Source organism: Ranitomeya imitator, chromosome 2 (assembly GCF_032444005.1).
Source record: "Ranitomeya imitator isolate aRanImi1 chromosome 2, aRanImi1.pri, whole genome shotgun sequence".
NCBI lineage: Eukaryota > Metazoa > Chordata > Amphibia > Anura > Dendrobatidae > Ranitomeya > Ranitomeya imitator.
The window spans coordinates 509,576,225-509,590,821 of record NC_091283.1 but is presented as its reverse complement, the minus strand read 5'-3'; the positions used below and the strand labels follow the sequence as shown (position 1 = coordinate 509,590,821).

Sequence of the window (14,597 nt, the reverse complement as noted above, 5' to 3'; positions counted from 1 at the left end):
ATAAATAATTCATATTATTGCTAATGATGTGCAGGGGGGGGACAGACAAGAGTCAAAGATATACGGTATATTTATGAGTGTGGTTTTTGCAAAATGTTTGGGAAAGCTTTAGTTGCAGAAGGTTAACCTAAAGCTTCTAGGTCCCAATGAGAAGTCTGCAATAAAGCCTTAAGGGACTTAAGGCCCCCATACAGTGGCATGTAAAAGTATGGACACCCCTGGTCAAAAATAGCTATTATTGTAAACAGTTAAGCAAGTTGAAGATGAAATGATCTCTAAAACGGCTAAAGCTAAGCATGACACATTTCTGTTGTATGTTAGGGAAATAAATATATAGAATCGGGCTTAGAAGAATGATGAAGAGACTTGAGTAGTCTGGAGAGCTTGCAATTTGTTTCCATCTTTTCAGTTAGCCTCTAAAAAGGGATCAATCACTGAGGACACTCAAATCTTAATATTTTTCTTAAGGGTTTGTTCACATTGAAATGGAGTTTCATTAAACATTTTGCAACATTTGACTTTTATAGGCTCTTTGTTTCCCTGCACATGCAACTTTGATATGGTCTGTGCTCATAAATTGCTGAAAAAGACATAAAAGATTTACAGAATCTTCCGGTAAGGTATATGAACACAACATCTTTTACAGTCAAGTTCACGTCGAAAAATTGAGTGAGTAAGCACGCAGAAAAAGGAATAAAAGATTTACAAACTCTCCTGTGCATGTGCACATGCAGGGCCACCATCAGGGCATTACTGCCCTTACTGGTGTATGGGGTCCGGTGAGCAGAGGAGGCCCAAACCCAATTGCACGGCAATAGGTAAAAGCCACCAGCCAAATACAGGCTGGCAGCTAACGCCAGCACACACGTCACAAGCGTATGATGTCACTGACCGTGGTCAGGTAAGGAGAAAGTGTTTTGTTTTATTGAAGGCGGCAATATGTTTGGGTGGCAGGATGGAGACACATGGTGCAGGATCATGGTGCAGGATGAAGACACATGGTACAGGATGGAGACAGGCAGGAACATGGGGCAGAATGGAGACACATGGTGCACAATCATGGGGCAGGAAGGAGACAGATGGGGAAGGAACATGGGTGGCAGGATGGAGACAGTTGGTGCAGGATCATGGGGCAGGATGGAGACATATGGTGCAGGATCATGGGGCAGGATGGAGACAGATGGGGTAGTATCATAGGACAGATGGGGCATCATATGGGGAAGGATGGGGGATCATATGGGGCAGGATGGGGGGATCATATGGGGGCAGGATGGGGAGATCATATGGAGACACATGAGGGCAGGATGGGAGAACAAATGGCTGGAGCCAGGAATGAGACACAAGGAGGCCAGGATGGGGGATTTTATTACTGTAGGGGCTAATTAAGGGATATTACTTCAGTGATCTATTTTATTTTTGAGGATACTGTTTTTAATGGGGGAAGGGGGGTGCTGGTACTGTGCAGAGTGACACTATGTCGCCTTTTTTTCTTCATCTGGTATAGTGTAAAAGTTTGGAAAAAATCAAGTAATGTGCCCTGCAAGCCGTGCTCTAGATTACTGTGTTATTTTCTGCAGAGATGAGTCCTGGCTGGAAGAAGTGCTGGCGGTTTGCGCTGGATGAAGATGAAAAGTGAAGATGAAGGACTTCAACTAGAGACGTCACTTGTGAGTCAGTGACCAGTACAGTTTCACTATACACCATATACTACAGTGGGGGAAATTAGTATTTGATCCTTTGCTGATTTTGTAAGTTTGCCCACTGACAAAGGCATGAACAGTCTATAATTTTAAGAGTAGGTTAATTTTAACATTGAGAGAATATCAAAAATAAAATCCAGAAAATCACATTGTATAAATTATATAAATTTATTAGCATTTTGCAGTGAGAAATAAGTATTTTATCCCTCTGGCAAACAAGACTTAATACTTGGTGGCAAAACTCTTGTTGGCAAAGCACAGCAGTCAGACTTTTCTTTGTAGTTCATGATGAGGTTTGCCCACATGTCCGGAGGTGTTTTGGTCCACTCCTCTTTGCAGATCATCTCTAAATCATTAAGATTTTGAGGCTGTTGCTTGGCAATTTGGAGCTTCAACTCCCTTCATAACTTTTCTATGGAATTAAGGTCTGGAACTGGCTAAGCCACTCCATGACTTTAATGTGCTTCTTTTTGAGCCACTCCTTTGTTGCCTTGGTTGTATGTTTTTGGTCATTGTCTTGCTGGAAGACCCAGCAACGACCCATTTTTAATGTCCTGGTGGAGGGAGTGAGGTTGTCAGTCAGAATTTTACGGTACATGGCTCCATCCATTCTATTGATGCGGTAAAGTAGTCCTGTGCCCTTAGCAGAGAAACACCCCAAAACATAATGTTTCCACCTGCTCCATGCTTGACAGTGGGGACGGTGTTCTTTGGGTTGGGTCATAGGCAGCAATTATCTTCCTCCAAACATGGCGAGTTAAGTTAATGCCAAATACCTCAATTTTTGTCTCATCCGACCACATCACCTTCTCCCAATCAATCACAGAATCATCCAGGTGTTCACTGGCATACTTCAGATGGGCCTGGACATGTGCTTTCTTGAGCAGGGGGACCTTGCTGGCACTGCAGGAATTTAAACCTTTACGGCATAATGTGTTACCACTATTTTTCTTGGTGACTGTGGTCCCATATGCCTTGAGGTCATTAACTAGTTCCCCCTTGTAGTTTTAGGTTGATCTCTCACCTTCCTCATGATCAGGGGCACCCCAACAGGTGAGATTTTGTATGGTGGCCCAGATGTCGATTGACAATCATTTTGTATTTCTTTCATTTTCTTACTATTGCACCAACAGTTGTCTCCTTCTCACCCATCATCTTACTTATTTTTTGTAGCTCATTCCAGCTTTGTGCAGGTCCATGATCTTGTTCCTGACATCCTTATAAAGCTCTTTGGTCTTGCCCATGTTGTAGAGGTTAGAGTCTGACTGTTTAATTGAGTCTGTGACCAGGGCCGCCATCAGGGCATTACTGCCCTTACTGCTGTATGGGGCCCAATCAGCAGCTGTGCACAGAGGGGCCCGCAGATCCGGGGCCCCACTGTTGTGCTTCTACTGATCGGGCCCCATTGTGCACTAAAATCCTGTGCACTGCAGCCCACACGTCGGCACTGGGGCCTGGGAGCCTTTTTGGAGCTGTCCACAGCCATCTTACCTAGTCGGCTGCACAGCTCCTGCTCAGTTGTAGCTAGAATGTATGGGCTCCCTGCAGGTCCTGACTACAGCCCATACATTCTAGCAATCTCAGTAGTGAATGTGCTAGAATGTATGGGCTCCTTTCAGGTCCTCTCAGCAGCCCATACATTCTAGCTGCTGCTTCACTGCTGAAAACACTAGACACCCCGGGAACGACTGAGGTAAGTATAAAAAACATTTTTGTTTTTTTAAATGGGTGAGGTGGGGGGGTGGGGGGGGGAGTGAGACTGCAGATGATGAAGTGTGTTTGAGGGGGGTACTGCACATGATGAAATGATAGGGGTCTGCAAATAATGAAGTGTGTTTGAGGGGGTACTGCACATGATGAAATGATAGGGTGCTGCAAATGATGAAGTAAGGGGGACTGAAGATGAAGTGAAGGGGGATAGGGGGACTGCAAATGATGATGATGATGATTATCTAATATATAAAGCTGAATGTGTGTGTGTGTGTGTGTGTGTGTATGTCCGGGATTCGCATCTGCACCGTCGCAGCTACAGGCACAAAATTTTGCACAGTCACACGTCTGGACCCCGAGAGCGTCATAGGCTATGTTGTGAGGCGACATTTTAAGCCCGCACGTTCCAATTCACCAAACAATTTTGCCCCTATCTACATAATGCGAAATAATGAAAGGAAAAGTGTAGGAGGCAAATTGACAGCTGCCAGATGTGAACAAGGGGGACTTAAAGAATGAGAGCGATGGCGCCATAGAGTATATACCGTACAGTTGCTAAGGTGGGGCCCCGACATGGGATACTCACCACACACGGGGATATAAACACACACACAAAATGCGCCACACACTACCACATGCTTGAACACATATTACCCTTAGCACACATTTCACCACAAATACACCAACCTCGCCACATAAAAGTCGAAACACAAGAGTTGCCACTCAAAACTCGCCACGCGCAGAACTCGCCACATGCAAAAACTAAGCTCTTGCAAAACTCGCCACAAGTGCAAAACTCACCTCATGGAAAACTCGCCACACGCAAAACTTGCACACGCGGAAAAATTGCCACATGCACAAAAGTTGCAACACATGCAAAAGTTGCCTCACACAAAACTTTCACATACTCAAAAGGCACCAGACATAAAACTCGCCACGCGCAAAACTCGCCATGCGCAAAACTTGCTGCACACAACTTGCTACACTAACCTGTCACATGCAACTCGACACACAAAAAGTTGCTACACGCATGTTGCCACACAAAACTCATCTCACAAAAGTCGCTACATGCATGTCGCCACACGCAACTCAACACACACAACTTAACAAACTAAACTCGCCCTAAAACACACACAAGTCTGGTATTATCCTTCAAAAATAAAAATCTGATTAATAAGCAGACAAACTACAACAAATGTACCATATAGGAAATACGGCAGCTGTCAGTCACATGACCTGTCTATTATGTGTATGTGTGAGCTAATATATACTGCCAGGGGGAGGGCTTCCTGTTGGCTGGGGATTTATCAGGCTGCCAATTTAGCTTACAAATACTGAGGTAAAAATACTGAGCAAATAACGTGTGAACGAGGTCTAATACAGGAGGAGATGACACACAGGTATATACTATATACAGGGGAGATGACACACAGATATATACTATATACAGGAGAGATGACACACAGGTATATACTATATAGAGGAGGAGATGACATACAGGTACATATATATACAGGAGGAGATGACATACAGGTATATACTATATACAGGAGGAGATGACATACAGGTATATACTATATATAGAAGGAGATGACATACAGGTATATACTATATACAGGAGATGACATACAGGTACATATATATACAGGAGGAGATGACATACAGGTATATACTATATACAGGAGGAGATGACATACAGGTATGTACTATATATAGGGGAGATGACATACAGGTATATACTATATACAGGAGATGACATATAGGTATATACTATATACAGGAGATGACATATAGATGTATACTATATATAAGGGAGATGACAAACATGTATATACTGAGGTGAAAATGAAAAGGTGTGAGTGCAAAATGAGAGGAGTGAGGAAAAATAGTGGAGTGATCAGAAAATGACAGATGTGAGGTTGAAATGACAAGTGTTAGGGGGGAATGAGAGGAGTGAGGGAGAAAATGAGAGGTGTGAGGGGGAAAATGAAAGATGTGATTGGGAAAATGAGAGGCGTGATGGGAAAATAAGACAAGTGAGGTGCTATAACTAACCACAGATATTTACTATGCCCAGGCAACGCCGGGCTCTTCAGCTAGTTTATTTATATAGCACCATTGACTCCATGGTGATGTACATGAGAAGGGGTTACATACAAATTACATGTATCACTTACAGTAAACAAACTAACAATGACAGACTGATACAGAGGGGCGAGGACCCTGCCCTTGCGGGCTTACATTCTACAGGATTATGGGGAAGGAGACAATAGGTTGAGGGTTGCAGGAGCTCCGGTGTTGGTGAGGCAGTATCTCCGGTAATGATGAGGAGACAGCGGGGTCAGTGCAGGCTGTAGGCTTTCCTGAAGAGATGGGTTTTCAGGTTCCGTCTGAAGGATCCAAATGTGGTTGATAGTCGGAGGTGTTAGGGCAGAGAATTCCAGAGGATGGGGGATATTCTGGAGAAGTCTTGGAGACGATTGGATGAGGAGCGAATAAGTGTGGAGGAGAGAAGGAGGTCTTGGAAGGACCGGAGATTACGTGAGGGAAGATATCGGGAGATTAGTTCAGAGATATATGGAGGCTATGGATGGCTTTGTAGGTCAGTATTAGTAATTTGCACTGGATATGCTGAGGGAAAGGGAGCCAGTGAAGAGATTTGCAAAGGGGGGAAGCAGAGGTGTAGCGAGGAGAGAGATGAATTAGTCAGGCAGCAGAGTTAAGGATGGACTGGAGAGGTGCAAGGGTGTTAGCAGGGAGGCAGCAGAAAAGGATGTTGCAGTAGTCAAGGCGGGAGATGATGAGGGCATGCACAAGCATTTTAGTAGATTGACGGTTGTGGGGGTGATAGGGACTGCGAATGATGGGGTGATGGGGACTGTAAATGATGATGTGGGGGTGATGGGGACTGCAAATGATGATGTGGGGGTGATGGGGACTGTAAATGATGAAGTGGGGGTGATGGGGACTGTAAATGATGATGTGGGGGTGATGGGGACTGCAAATGATGATGTGGGGGTGATGGGGACTGCAAATGATGATGTGGGGGTGATGTGAACTGCAAATGATGCAGGGGTGATGGGGACTGGAAATGAGGTGGGGTGATGGGGATTGCAAATGATGGGGACTGCAAATGATGAAGTGGGGTGATGGGGTCTGTAAATGATGATGTGGGAGTGATGGGGACTGCAAATGATGAAGTGGGGTGATGGGGTCTGTAAATGATGATGTGGGAGTGATGGAGACTGCAAATGATGGTGTGGGGGTGATGGGGATTGCAAATGATGAAGTGGGGTGATGTGGACTGCAAATGATGATGTGGGGGTGATGACTTTAGGTTCAGCACCTGTTCACACTGTGTCTATGTTTGGATGTGCAGGTCAGGTTTTTGAAATGTATTCTCTAGCCTTCTGATCGTGCACTCCGCCTCCTAGCTTTCAGGTGTTTTAATTACAGCAGGTCCAATACCCCTCTACAGAGAGAGAGAATTTTAGTCTAAGAAGAGGTTTCACATGCACCCATTCAGATGGAGACGTTTATTCTCAGCGAGGAAGGCAAGCGTAGGACCTGGTATAAGAGAGATGCCGTAAAGAGGCTACCAGGTACACATAAAATTGGCCATTTTTATGCGCTAAAAGCTCTCATTTTTCATATTTCTAGTGCAGTAATGCAGTTCAAATTTCGTGTTTTCAAGTTTGCATGTTTTAGCGCTGCAGTGTGCTGCCTTATTTACTTAACTATATGCGAGTTGGCGACTCTAGGTTCAGCACCTGTTCACACTGTGTCTATGTTTGGATGTGCAGGTCAGGTTTTTGAAATGTATTCTCTAGCCTTCTGATCATGCACTCCGCCTCCTAGCTTTCAGGTGTTTTAATTACAGCAGGTCCAATACCCCTCCACAGAGAGAGAGAATTTTAGTCTAAGAAGAGGTTTCACATGCACCCATTCAGATGGAGACGTTTATTCTCAGCGAGGAAGGCAAGCGTAGGACCTGGTATAAGAGAGATGCCGTAAAGAGGCTACCAGGTACACATAAAATTGGCCATTTTTATGCGCTAAAAGCTCTCATTTTTCATATTTCTAGTGCAGTAATGCAGTTCAAATTTCATGTTTTCAAGTTTGCATGTTTTAGCGCTGCAGTGTGCTGCCTTATTTACTTAACTATATGCGAGTTGGCGACTCTAGGTTCAGCACCTGTTCACACTGTGTCTATGGTTGGATGTGCAGGTCAGGTTTTTGAAATGTTGAGGATAAAGTGACTGGAAATAAATTGGGGGAAAGAGTGCAGGTGCTAATTAATTTATATATTAAATGGGGAAATTGGCTATGTACAGATAGGGGGGACACAGTGGCAGATTATAATTTATATTTGGAATGGTGGGTTGCATAATAACCAATTATTTATTAATGGTGGGTGAACGTCTGTATTCAGATGTGTAGTGTAGAAGAAAGGGAAAAAGCGGGAAATGTGCTCTGGAAGCGGTGCTCTAGATAACTGTGTTGTTTTATGCAGAGACGAGTCCTGGCTGAAAGAAGTGATGGCTGTCTGCACTGGATTAAAAAGAAATGCAAAGATGAAGGACTTCAGCTAGAGACGTCACTGGTGAGTCAGTATGTTACCTGTACACTGACACCATACACTGTATACAGAGCTCCTGTGTATAATGTCTCTGGTGATCACTATATTATCTGTATACTATACACTATATACAGAGCTCCTGTGTATAATGTCACTAGTGATCACTGTATTACATGTACACTGACACTATATATAGAGCTCCTGTGTATAATGGCACCGATGACCACTGTATTACCTGTTCACAGACACTGCACACTAAGTACAGATCTTCTGTGTATAATGGTACTTATGGTGATAGTATATATTTTTTATTAATGATCAGTATTGTACTATTCAGTCACAATGTGGTGGTAATATGTTGTCCGGCTATGGTGTGGCGGTATTTGTTCCTTGTATGTGCTATTATTCGGTCACTGTGTGGTGGTAATATGTGGTCTGGTCATGTTGTGTTGGTATTTGTTCCTTGTATGTAGTTGGTCACCATGTGGTAGTAATATGTGGTCTGTACATGCTGCGGTAGTATTTGTCCCTTGTATGTGATATTGTTCGGTCACTGTGGTGGTAATATGTGGTCTGAACATGGTGTGGCGGTATTTGTTCCTTGTAGATAGTATTATAGGTCACTATGTGATGATAATATGGTGTCTGGTCATGGTGTTGTGGTATTTGTCTCTTGTATGTGGTATTATTGGTCATTTGAAAAATATATAAAAATATACCTAAATTGTATTGCATATTTTAACAAATGTTTAATAAGTTAGAGTAGAGTAGGGCCCGGCCAAAAGAGTCTACCTTGTCATCGTGGCAGCTTAAAAGACCTTTTGGCCCAAACAAAATCTGCTGGCTATGTGTGTGTGATCTGGTGATGGGAACTGTTAATGTGTGATTGGTGAGAAGTGGAGTTTTTCCAAGAAACAGCGGTGGGGCTGTGGACAGTTCAAGTGGTGGAGTCGGGGCTAGGGGGAAAAGCCTGGGCAGAATCTTAAGGGGGCCCCAAAAATTTTGCAAGTATGGGGCCCCGAAATTCCTAGTGGCAGCCCTGACTGTGACAGGAGTCTTTTAGAAAGGTGACTATGTAAGACACCTGTCTTTAATGCAAGTAACAAGTTTATTAGGAGCGTCTAACTGGTCTGTAGGAGCCAGAACTCTTAATGGTTGGTAGGGGATCAAATACTTATTTATCACTACAAGATGCAAATAAATTTATATAAATTTATACAATGTGATTCTCTGGATTTAATTTTTGATATTCTATCTCTCAATGTTAAAATTAACCTACCCTTAAAATTATAGACGGTCCATTAGTCAGTGGGCAAACTTACAAAATCAGGAAGAGATCAAACACTTATTTCCCCCACTGTATATACAGAGCTCTTCTGTATAAGGTCACCAATGATCCCTGTATTACCTGTACACTGACACTATATACAGAGCTCCTGTGTATAATTTCACTGATGATCACTGTATTATTTGGTCACTATATGGTGGTAATATGTGGTCTGGTCACGGTATTTGTCCCTTGTATGTGATATTATTGGTCATTTCAAATAATGAAAAATGAATGTAAATATACCTTAAGAGTATTGAATGCTTTAACAAATGTTTAATCAGTTACAGTAGAATAGGGACCAGCCACAAGAGTCCATCTTGTCCTGGTGGCGGATTAAAAAAATCTTTTGGCCAAAACAAAAGCTGCTGGCTAGGTTTGTGATCTGGTGATGGGAACTGTCAATGTGTGATTGGTGAGGATGTGGTGCAGAACTGGAATTTTTCCAAAAGTGGGCGGCGGGACTGTGGAAAGTTCTAGGGGTTGAGCTGGGGTGGAGTTTTGAGGGGGCCCGAAAATTTTGCCAGCATCGGGCCCTGAAATTCCTGGTGGCAGCCCTGTGCACATGACAGGTTTTGTAGGGGAGTCCGCTCCAAAAAACTGCTTGAATAAGAGCTCAGAAAACGGTCAAAAGTATGAACATATACTTATTTCTATGTAAAAATGGACTTGATTTTCATATGTTCAGGCTTTTGAGATTCTTTTAGTCACATTAGGTTTCACAAGACGCCAACAGGCTAAAAGAAGTGAGCGACCATTCTTCAGGCGTTTTCTGCTCTGAAGAAACTTTATACTTTATAACAGAAGTCAATGGGAAGGGTGAAAAGACACTACAATGTCTTTTTGAGCATTTTTCCAACGTATTCGCTTCAGAAACCGCTAGAGGTTTCTTGATTGTTAAATGTAGAAAAATAAATCGACCAGAAAACGCCAGTATAAAAGATGACCCAAAAACCATGGAAACTACTGTGAAAAAAAAGACAAAAGAAGCACTTGGGATATAACCAAAAACACAGAAAGATACTGACGTCCTGAATCGATTTCCTCTTGGAAAACTTGGCAGGTTTGCCCCTGCACATACCTTAGGACAGTCAGAACGAGCTCACTGATGGATTCTCAGCAAACTCATTCTGCAGCCAGCAATAGTGTTGTGAATTCTGTGGCAGAGCTCCCTCCTGTGGTCACAAGTGGTACTTCGGCTGATTCTCTCTGTGAGCTTCTGTTGGTGGAGGGAAGTGGTACTGCGGCTTCTGAGTTTCCTCCCTCAGGTGATCTGGTGAGGTCGTTAGGTGCTTCTCTACTTAACTCCACCTAATTCTTTGATTCTGGCTTCCTGTCAATGTTCCAGTGTTGGACTTGCTTTTCCCTGGATCATTCCTGTGGCCTGCTGCTCTGCATAGCTAAGTTCTTCTTTGCTATTTGTTTGCTATTTTTTCTGTCCAGCTTGTCTAATTTGTTGCTGGAAGCTCTGGGACGCAAAGGGTGTACCTCCGTGCCGTTAGTTCGGTACGGAGGGTCTTTTTGCCCCCTTTGCGTGGTTTTCTTTAGGGTTTTGTGTAGACCGCAAAGTTACCTTTTCTATCCTCGATCTGTTAAGAAAGTCGGGCCTCACTTTGCTGAATCTATTTCATCTCTACGTTTGTCTTTTCATCTTAACTCACAGTCATTATATGTGGGGGGCTGCCTTTTCCTTTGGGGTATTTCTCTGAGGCAAGGTAGGCTTATTTTCTATCTTCAGGCTAGTTAGTTTCTCAGGCTGTGCCGAGTTGCATAGGCAGAGTTAGGCGCAATCCACGGCTGCCTCTAGTGTTGTTTGGAGAGGATTAGGGATTGCGGTCTGCAGAGTTCCCACGTCTCAGAGCTCATTCTATGATTTTGGGTTATTGTCAGATCACTGTATGTGCTCTGACCGCTATGTCCATTGTAGTACTGAATTGCCTTTCATAACAGTACAGGAAGCCCAAAGTACTAATGATTCTCAATAGAGGGAAAAAAGAAGTTCTGAGACCATTTTTTTTTCTTTGCACTGTGTTTTGCCTTTTTTTTCCCCTAGACATTTGGGTGGTTCAGTACACAGGTGTAGCGATGGACATTAGAAGTCTGTCTTCATTTGTGGATCAGCTCTCGGCAAGAGTACAAAAGATTCAAGACACTATTGATCAGAAAGCTATGTTGGAACCAAGAATTCCTATTCCTGATTTGTTTTTTGGAGATAGAACTAAGTTTCTGAGTTTCAAAAATAATTGTAAATTATTTCTGGCCTTGAAACCTCGCTCCTCTGGTGATCCAGTTCAACAGGTTTTGATTGTTATTTCTTTTTTGCGCGGCGACCCTCAGGACTGGGCATTTTCTCTTGCGCCAGGAGATCCTGCATTGAGTAATATCGATGCGTTTTTCCTGGCGCTCGGATTGCTGTACGATGAACCTAATTCAGTGGATCAGGCAGAGAAAAATTTGCTGGCTCTTTGTCAGGGTCAGGATGAGATAGAGGTATATTGTCAGAAATTTAGAAAGTGGTCCGTGCTCACTCAATGGAATGAATCTGCGCTGGCAGCTATGTTCAGAAAGGGTCTCTCTGAAGCCCTTAAGGATGTCATGGTGGGATTTCCTATGCCTGCTGGTTTGAATGAGTCTATGTCTTTGGCTATTCAAATCGGTCGACGCTTGCGTGAGCGTAAATCTGTGCACCATTTGGCGGTATTACCTGAGCTTAAACCTGAGCCTATGCAGTGCGATAGGACTTTGACCAGAGTTAAACGGCAAGAACACAGACGTCTGAATGGGCTGTGTTTCTACTGTGGTGATTCCACTCATGCTATCTCTGATTGTCCTAAGCGCACTAAGCGGTTCGCTAGGTCTGCCACCATTGGTACGGTACAGTCAAAATTTCTTCTGTCCGTTACCTTGATCTGCTCTTTGTCATCGTATTCTGTCATGGCATTTGTGGATTCAGGCGCTGCCCTGAATTTGATGGACTTGGAGTATGCTAAGCGTTGTGGGTTTCTCTTAGAGCCCTTGCAGTGTCCTATTCCATTGAGAGGAATTGATGCCACGCCTTTGGCCAAGAATAAGCCTCAATACTGGACCCAGCTGACCATGTGCATGGCTCCTGCACATCAGGAGGTTATTCGCTTTCTGGTGTTGCATAATCTGCATGATGTGGTCGTGTTGGGGTTGCCATGGCTACAAGCCCATAATCCAGTATTAGATTGGAAATCCATGTCGGTGTCCAGCTGGGGTTGTCAGGGGGTACATGGTGATGTTCCATTTCTGTCAATTTCGTCATCCACCCCTTCTGAGGTTCCAGAGTTCTTGTCTGATTACCGGGATGTATTTGATGAGCCTAAGTCCGATGCCCTACCTCCGCATAGGGATTGTGATTGTGCTATCAATTTGATTCCTGGTAGTAAATTCCCAAAAGGTCGACTGTTTAATTTATCCGTGCCTGAGCACGCCGCTATGCGCAGTTATGTGAAGGAATCCCTGGAGAAGGGGCATATTCGCCCGTCATCGTCACCTTTAGGAGCAGGGTTCTTTTTTGTAGCCAAGAAGGATGGTTCGCTGAGACCTTGTATAGATTACCGCCTTCTAAATAAGATCACGGTTAAATTTCAGTACCCCTTACCATTGTTATCTGATTTGTTTGCTCGGATTAAGGGGGCTAGTTGGTTCACTAAGATAGATCTTCGTGGTGCGTATAATCTGGTGCGAATCAGGCGAGGAGATGAATGGAAAACTGCATTTAATACGCCCGAGGGTCATTTTGAGTATCTAGTGATGCCATTCGGACTTGCCAATGCTCCATCAGTGTTTCAGTCCTTTATGCATGACATCTTCCGAGAGTACCTGGATAAATTCCTGATTGTGTACTTGGATGACATTTTGATCTTCTCGGATGATTGGGAGTCTCATGTGAAGCAGGTCAGAACAGTTTTTCAGGTCCTGCGTGCTAATTCTTTGTTTGTGAAGGGATCAAAGTGTCTCTTTGGTGTGCAGAAGGTTTCATTTCTGGGGTTCATCTTTTCCCCTTCTACTATCGAGATGGATCCTGTTAAGGTCCAAGCCATCCATGATTGGACTCAGCCGACATCTCTGAAAAGTCTGCAAAAGTTCCTGGGCTTTGCTAATTTTTATCGTCGCTTCATCTGCAATTTTTCTAGTATTGCCAAACCATTGACCGATTTGACCAAGAAGGGTGCTGATTTGGTCAATTGGTCTTCTGCTGCTGTGGAAGCTTTTCAAGACTTGAAGCGTCGTTTTTCTTCTGCCCCTGTGTTGTGTCAACCAGATGTTTCTCTTCCGTTCCAGGTTGAGGTTGATGCTTCTGAGATTGGAGCAGGGGCTGTTTTGTCGCAGAGAGGTTCTGATTGCTCAGTGATGAAACCATGCGCTTTTTTTTCCAGGAAGTTTTCGCCTGCTGAGCGAAATTATGATGTGGGCAACCGAGAGTTGCTGGCCATGAAGTGGGCATTCGAGGAGTGGCGTCATTGGCTTGAAGGAGCTAAGCATCGCGTGGTGGTATTGACTGATCATAAGAACTTGACTTATCTTGAGTCTGCTAAGCGGTTGAATCCTAGACAGGCTCGTTGGTCGCTGTTTTTTTGCCCGTTTTGACTTTGTGATTTCGTACCTTCCGGGCTCTAAAAATGTGAAGGCGGATGCTCTGTCTAGGAGTTTTGTGCCCGACTCTCCGGGTTTGTCTGAGCCGGCGGGTATCCTCAAGGAAGGAGTAATTGTGTCTGCCATCTCCCCTGATTTGCGGCGGGTGCTGCAAAAATTTCAGGCTAATAAACCTGATCGTTGTCCAGCGGAGAGACTGTTTGTCCCTGATAGGTGGACCAATAAAGTTATCTCTGAGGTTCATTGTTCGGTGTTGGCTGGTCATCCTGGAATCTTTGGTACCAGAGAGTTGGTGGCTAGATCCTTTTGGTGGCCGTCTCTGTCGCGGGATGTGCGTGTTTTTGTGCAGTCCTGTGGGATTTGTGCTCGGGCTAAGCCCTGCTGTTCTCGTGCCAGTGGGTTGCTTTTGCCCTTGCCGGTCCCGAAGAGGCCTTGGACACATATCTCTATGGATTTTATTTCTGATCTTCCCGTTTCTCAAAAGCTGTCAGTCATTTGGGTGGTCTGTGATCGCTTTTCTAAGATGGTCCATCTGGTACCCTTGTCTAAATTGCCTTCCTCCTCTGATTTGGTGCCATTGCTCTTCCAGCATGTGGTTCGTTTACATGGCATTCCAGAGAATATCGTTTCTGACAGAGGTTCCCAGTTTGTTTCAAGGTTT

At 44.0% G+C, this 14,597-nt stretch overlaps 1 protein-coding gene across 1 annotated transcript in view; it reads right to left on the bottom strand.

Annotated features, from left to right (window-relative positions):
- STAC2 (SH3 and cysteine rich domain 2) overlaps nt 1–14,597 on the bottom strand; it is a 124,351-nt gene that overhangs the window by 8,239 nt on the left and 101,515 nt on the right. The window lies entirely within an intron of this gene.